The following is a 7,860-nucleotide window of genomic DNA, read 5'->3' on the forward strand; positions in this document are numbered from 1 at the left end:
TTTCATTTTATATATTTTCATGTGTATGGTTGTATACATATTTATTTTTTATATAGGTAACTTATAAGAATTGATGGTAAGGTAGCTATGGAACCGTAAGCTCTTAGGTTTTTATGATATTTTTTTACTGTTTGAGGACTATCTATGTTCAATAAATATCATAAGGACCTAAGAGCTACAGTTTGCAGCTTAAATAGTAAGGTTGGTTGATCTATTTCATTTTATATATTTTCATGTTTATGGTTGTATATATATTTATTTTTTATATAGGTTACTTCAAAGAATTGATGGTAAGGTAGCTGCGGAACCATAGCTCTTAGGTCTTGATGATATTTTTTGACTGTTTGAGGACCATCTATGTTCAATAAATATCATAAGGACCTAAGAGCTACAGTTTGCAGCTTAAATAGTAAGGTTGGTTGATCTATTTCATTTTATATGTTTTCATGTGTATGGTTGTATATATATTTATTTTTTATATAGGTGACTTCAAAGAATTGATGGTAAGGTAGCTGCAGAACCGTAGCTCTTAGGTCTTTATGATATTTTTTGACTATTTGAGGACCATCTATGTTCAATAAATGTCATAAGGACCTAAGAGCTACAATTTGCAGCTTAAATAGTAAGGTTGGTTGATCTATTTCATTTTATATGTTTTCATGTGTATGGTTGTATATATATTTATTTTTTATATAGGTGACTTCAAAGAATTGATGGTAAGGTAGCTGCGGAACCGTAAGCTCTTAGGTCTTTATGATATTTTTTGACTATTTGAGGACCATCTATGTATAATAAATATCATAAGGACCTAACAGCTATGGTTCGGCAGCTAATATTAAGGTTGGTTAATTGATCTATTTCATTTTATATATTTTCATGTGTATGGTTGTATATATATTTATTTTTTATATAGGTTACTTCAAAGAATTGATGGTAAGGTAGCTGCCGAACCGTAGCTCTTAGGTCTTTATGATAATTTTTGACTATTTGAGGACCATCTATGTTCAATAAATATCATAAGGACCTAAGGGCTACAGTTTGCAGCTTAGAAAGTAAGGTTGGTTGATCTATTTCATTTTATATATTTTCATGTGTATGGTTGTATACATATTTATTTTTTATATAGGTAACTTCTAAGAATTGATGGTAAGGTAGCTATGGAACCGTAGCTGTTAGGTCTTTATGATATTTTTTGACTATTTGAGGACCATCTATGTTCAATAAATATCATAAGGACCTAAGAGCTACAGTTTGCAGCTTAAATAGTAAGGTTGGTTGATCTATTTCATTTCATATATTTTCATGTGTATGGTTGTATATATATTTATTTTTTATATAGGTTACTTCAAAGAATTGATTGTAAGGTAGCTACGGAACCGTAAGCTCTTAGGTCTTTATGATATTTTTTTACTGTTTGAGGCCCATCTATGTTCAATAAATATCATAAGGACCTAAGAGCTACAGTTTGCAGCTTAAATAGTAAGGTTGGTTGATCTATTTCATTTTATATATTTTCATGTGTATGGTTGTATATGTATTTATTTTCTATATAGGTTACTTCAAAGAATTGATGGTAAGGTAGCTGCAGAACCGTAACTCTTATGTCTTTATGATATTTTTTTACTATTTGAGGACCATCTATGTTCAATAAATATCATAAGGACCTAAGAGCTAGTGTTTGCAGCTGAAATAGTAAGGTTGGTTGATCTATTTCATTTTATATATTTTCATGTGTATGGTTGTATATATATTTATTTTTTATATAGGTTACTTCAAAGAATTGATGGTAAGGTAGCTGCGGAACCGTAGCACTTAGGTCTTTTTGATCATTTTTGACTATTTGAGGACCATCTATGTTCAATAAATATCATAAGGACCTAAGGGCTACAGTTTGCAGCTTAGAAAGTAAGGTTGGTTGATCTATTTCATTTTATATATTTTCATGTGTATGGTTGTATACATATTTATTTTTTATATAGGTAACTTCTAAGAATTGATGGTAAGGTAACTATGGAACCGTAGCTGTTAGGTCTTTATGATATTTTTTGACTATTTGAGGACCATCTATGTTCAATAAATATCATAAGGACCTAAGAGCTACAGTTTGCAGCTTAAATAGTAAGGTTGGTTGATCTATTTCATTTTATATATTTTCATGTGTATGGTTGTATATATATTTATATTTTATATAGGTTACTTCAAAGAATTGATTGTAAGGTAGCTACGGAACCGTAAGCTCTTAGGTCTTTATGATATTTTTTTACTGTTTGAGGACCATCTATGTTCAATAAATATCATAAGGACCTAAGAGCTACAGTTTGCAGCTTAAATAGTAAGGTTGGTTGATCTATTTCATTTTATATATTTTCATGTGTATGGTTGTATATGTATTTATTTTCTATATAGGTTACTTCAAAGAATTGATGGTAAGGTAGCTGCAGAACCGTAACTCTTATGTCTTTATGATATTTTTTTACTATTTGAGGACCATCTATGTTCAATAAATATCATAAGGACCTAAGAGCTAGTGTTTGCAGCTGAAATAGTAAGGTTGGTTGATCTATTTCATTTTATATATTTTCATGTGTATGGTTGTATATATATTTATTTTTTATATAGGTTACTTCAAAGAATTGATGGTAAGGTAGCTGCGGAACCGTAGCACTTAGGTCTTTTTGATCATTTTTGACTATTTGAGGACCATCTATGTTCAATAAATATCATAAGGACCTAAGACCTACAGTTTGCAGCTTAAATAGTAAGGTTGTTTGATCTATTTCATTTTATGTATTTTCATGTGTATGGTTGTATAAAAAATTATATATTTATTATGCCCACTTAGGTCTTTTTGATCATTTTTGACTATTTGAGGACCATCTATGTTCAATAAATATCATAAGGACCTAAGACCTACAGTTTGCAGCTTAAATAGTAAGGTTGTTTGATCTATTTCATTTTATGTATTTTCATGTGTATGGTTGTATAAAAAATTATATATTTATTATACCCCCGCCGACGCGGTGGGGGCATTAAGTTTTACCCTTGTCTGTCTGTATGTACGTCCCAAAATTGGTTTCCGCTTTCTAACTTGAGTTTGCCTCAACCAAATATAATGAAACTGATACACAATGCTTATTACCACAAAACACAGATCAAGTTTGAATTTTGGTGGCGTCACTATAACTGTTCTAGAGTTATGCCCCTTTATAAATGGAAAAGTTGCAAAATTTTTAGTTTCCGTTCTCCAACTTAAGTTTGCCTAAACCGAAATGTTATGAAACTTATACACAATGCTTATTACTACAAAACACAGATCAAGTTTGAATATTGGTGGTGTCACTTTAACCGTTCTAGAGTTATGCCCCTTTATAAATGGAAAAATTGCAAAATTTTTAGTTTCCGTTCTCTTAAGTTTGCCTCAACCAAATGTTATGAAACTTATACACAATGCTTATTACCACAAAACACAGATCAAGTTTGAATTTTGGTGGCATCACATTAACTGTTTTAGAGTTATGCCCCTTTATAAATGGAAAAATTGTAATATTTTTAGTTTCCATTCTCTAACTTAAGTTTGCCTCAACCAAATGTTATGAAACTTATACACAATGCTAATTACCACAAAACACAGATCAAGTTTGAATTTTGGTGGCGTCACTTTAACTGTTCTAGAGTTTTGCCCCTTTATAAATGGAAAAATTGCAAAATTTTTATTTTCTTCTAAATATCAAGTTATTTTTAAAATTGGAGTTATCTTCCTTTGTCCATGATTATAGTTGAATCAACTACAATCAATGCTTTATAATGCAATGTTTAATTTTGACTTCCACTGATAAAACACAGATCAAGTTGAATTTGGGTAGTGTCACTTTAACCATTATTGAGTTATGCCCCTTTAAAAATCGAAAGATTGCAAAATTTTTTGTTTAAATTCTGTTACTTAAGTTTGCCCCAACCAAACATTATGAAACCTATACACAATATTCATTACCACAAAACTAAGATCAAGTACCAATTTTGTGTTTCCGTTTTCTAACTTTAGTTTGCCTCAAACAAATGTTATGAAACTTATACACAATGCTTATTACTACATAATACAGATTAAGTACGAAATTTGGTGGCTACACTTTTACCATTCTTGAGTTATGTCCCTTTATAAACATAAAAATTGCTGAATTTTTCATTTCCGTTCTCTAACTTTAGTTTGTCTCAACCAAATGTTATAAAACTTATACACAACCGTTCTAGAGTTATGCGTGTTTACAAATAGAAAAATTGCTGAATTTTTAGTTTCTGTTCTCTACTTAAATTAGCCTCAACCAAATGTTATGAGACTTACACACAATGCTTATTACCACAAAACGTAGCTCTTAGGTCTTTATGATATTTTTTGACTATTTGAGGACCATCTATGTTCAATAAATATAAGGACCTAAGAGCTATGGTTCCGCAGCTAATAGTAAGGTTGATTGATCTATTTCATTTTATATATTTTCATGTGTATGTATGTTTGTATATATATTTATTTTTTATATAGGTTACTTCAAAGAATTGGTGGTAAGGTAGCTGCAGAACCATAGCTCTTAGGTCTTTATGATATTTTTTGACTATTTGAGGACCATCTATGTTCAATAAATGTCATTAGGACCTAAGAGCTACAGTTTGCAGCTAATAGTAAGATTGATTGATCTATTTCATTTTATATATTTTCATGTGTATGTATGTTTGTATATATATTTATTTTTTATATAGGTTACTTCAAAGAATTGGTGGTAAGGTAGCTGCAGAACCATAGCTCTTAGGTCTTTATGATATTTTTTGACTATTTGAGGACCATCTATGTTCAATAAATATCATAAGTACCTAAGAGCTACAGTTTGCAGCTTAAATAGTAAGGTTGATTGATTGTATGGTTGTATATATATTTATATTTCATTTCAGAGTTCACTCACAGATGTTTAATTTGTAATTTTGGATTTTTGCTGATTCAGCTTAGAGAGGATGTTTCAGTCGTCGACCTTGAATATGGCTAACAGACCAGGGAGAGTGGCATATAGATTTCCTTAACTCTATACTATATACTCTTTACTCTTTATATTTTATTTTTATCGCAGATGAAGCTTAATCTACTGTAAGCTTTTAAGAGAGCCAGCTTTGATAGAAGTGACAACAATTTTTCAAACATCACTAATCTTTATTATCTTACAGAGATATATAGGTTACAATACTGTATTTATTATTTCTGATGGTCTTTATATGTCCTATGTGTGTAATTGTTTGTCTTAAAGAAATAAAATATGGTATTGACTATTGGTTTCAATGAGAAAAAACACACAGAAGAAATCAACTTAAATACCTGCAAAGTCTAATGGTATGATATTATACACCATTACATGTACATTGGCCAGTTGAATTCTTATCAGGATAATTAAAAAAAAATAATTAAATAATAACTGTATTAGACATTATTAATGTTTTTCTAACAATAGCCATGTGAAGGGTGAGAACATATTTTCCAAGTTAGAAAACTGAAAACTAAAAGTAGCTACCCGACAGAGAATTATTTTACCAGTTTAATATTTAAAGATACATGTACCAAGTATATTAACAAGATTTTCTATTAAAATAGCAATAGTAAATCCTGAGATTGGAATAGAACTTCCAAGGGGAGACAAATTCAATAAACAATGGGAGATAACTCTGTAAAATATGCAGATTTTAATGCAGTTGAAATTCAAATCATTATTCTTTGACTTCCTTTTTTTTCCATCTTTATATTAATTTTACAAACTTAGGTGTTGATGTTATACTATTGTGAACATGTAGTAAGAAATCAAAACAATGTTTAGTAAATGTTTATGTTGACAGAAATGGATTTATAAAATATATAATAATGTATCCATTTTAATTCCTTTTAGGTTCTTTCTGTGACATGTTTTTCATGGTGTTGGGAATAAGACTTTTGGGTCTAATACATCTAAAAGGAAGGTAAGTACCAGAATGTTATTCCAGTTTTGAAGAGAAAAAAAACACAAATGTATTATAAAATTTCTTTGGAAAATTCTCTCTGGGCTTTTAGTTGGTCAGGTCTGCTCTCTCATTTATCAGTACCAGTTTATAAGTTAATTTTAGGATCTGATATAATTACATAAAAGTTTGCTGGTTTGCTGGATAGCTGTCTAATCCACATGTTCTCAACATCTATTACACATTTATAAACTACCAGTATTTATATTAAATATATATAAGTATACCAAAAATGATCAGTTTAAACAATTTTTGATGATGAGGCATTTTTATATTTCAGATTAACATCACAGCTTGTCCGTAAGGATTGAGGTTGGGAATGGCCATTGGAGCTGACTTTTATGGTAAGAATCAGTACATAGATTTATGAACTATTCAGCTTAGAGCATGTCACTAGAATTTTTCATGTTATAAGTGTATGTATAATTTGGAAGGGGGTATCAAGATACAAATAAGGGAAGTAAAGATTTGAATTTTGGATATCTTCTCTCTGTTTTTTTTATCTAAATTAATCCCACTATATAGAAATTAAGAAATGTAGTATGATTGCCAATGAGACATTAATGAACCAGAAACCACATGACAAGGATGTTAGCAACTATAGAATGCCATTTTATGGTCTTCAACAATGAGCAAAACCTATTCTGTATTGTAAGCTATATAAGGCCCCAACATGGCAAAATGTGAAATAATTCATATGAGAAAACCAATGACTTGATATAGGATAAAACAATAAACAAACAAAAAATATAATAGACAACAAACAGCGACTTGTTTTTCATCTTTTTTTGCCAACAAAGACTGGTAGTCTAAAAGTTATATCCACGAGTCACTTTAAAGCTAGGTAAAGAAATGTTATATGCATCATAATTGTAATGTCCAGTTAATTATTCGTTTGTATTAAATATTGTTTCAATTATTTTCACATAGTTTTGACAGATATGTTTAAGAATGAATATTTCTTTTTCAGGTAACTTTAACTGTGGCTGCATGAAAATGATTAGGTGACTTTACCAGTAAAGAATGTAATTCAGACAATTTTTGTGTATGTTTGATAAATGTTTATAATTTAAAAAAAAAAAAAAATAGTGTAAAGATTCTCCATTTTCAACAAAATTGTAAGTTATAGATAACTTATTTTGAATTTTAAAATCTCTCTTTTTACCATTAAAACCAAAGGATATATTCAGGTAGCTCTACTCATGTCCATTCTTGACAATTTTTTTGTCATGCATATTGATACTGAACTGGTTTTTGTCTCGCCTTGACAGAGCCAAAAAGCGAGACATAAGTATGCTGTCTCCGGCAGAGGCGTCAACAATGTATTAGTTTGTGATTAGGTCTAGTTTATGGTGAACCATTAGTGGTAGGTCAATGATATTTGGTATGTATTTGAATTAGCATTGGCACATCTCATTACCATGGAGATTATTTGGCCATGTCCCCTCAGTCATGGTTTATTGACTTTGAAACTTTGCTTAGTTTTCATGTATTAGTTTGTGATTAGGTCAGTTTATGGGGAGCCACTGGTGGTAGCTCAATGATATTTGGTATGCAGTTGTATAACCATTGGCATATCTCATTTCCATGAAGATTATTTGGCCTCGCCCCTTCAGTCATGGTCTATTGACTTTGAAATGTTTGCTTAGTTTACAAGTTAATGTTTGTGTTTAGGTTTCTTTAAAGGGAATGACTTATGAAAAGTCAATGGTATTTGGTATGCAGTTGTATTAGCATTGGCACATCTCATTTCCATGAAGATTGTTTAGCCCTGTACCTTTAGTCATGGTTCATTGACTTTGTATATTTGCATAACTTACATGTAAAAGTATT

The 7,860-nt window shown here is 30.2% G+C and overlaps 1 long non-coding RNA gene across 1 annotated transcript in view; it reads left to right on the forward strand.

Moving 5' to 3' along the window:
- Window positions 1-7,334, forward strand: part of LOC127735847 (uncharacterized) — a 31,033-nt gene extending 23,699 nt beyond the window's left edge. The window contains exons 4-6 of the long non-coding RNA XR_007998600.1: window positions 5,919-5,988; window positions 6,308-6,371; window positions 6,998-7,334. This is a non-coding gene — a long non-coding RNA (uncharacterized LOC127735847). The remainder of the gene's footprint in view (window positions 1-5,918; window positions 5,989-6,307; window positions 6,372-6,997) is intronic.
- The last annotated feature ends 526 nt before the right edge of the window (window positions 7,335-7,860 follow it).

The sequence above is a fragment of the Mytilus californianus genome, unplaced genomic scaffold (genome assembly GCF_021869535.1).
Source record: "Mytilus californianus isolate M0D057914Y unplaced genomic scaffold, xbMytCali1.0.p SCAF_3, whole genome shotgun sequence".
NCBI lineage: Eukaryota > Metazoa > Mollusca > Bivalvia > Mytilida > Mytilidae > Mytilus > Mytilus californianus.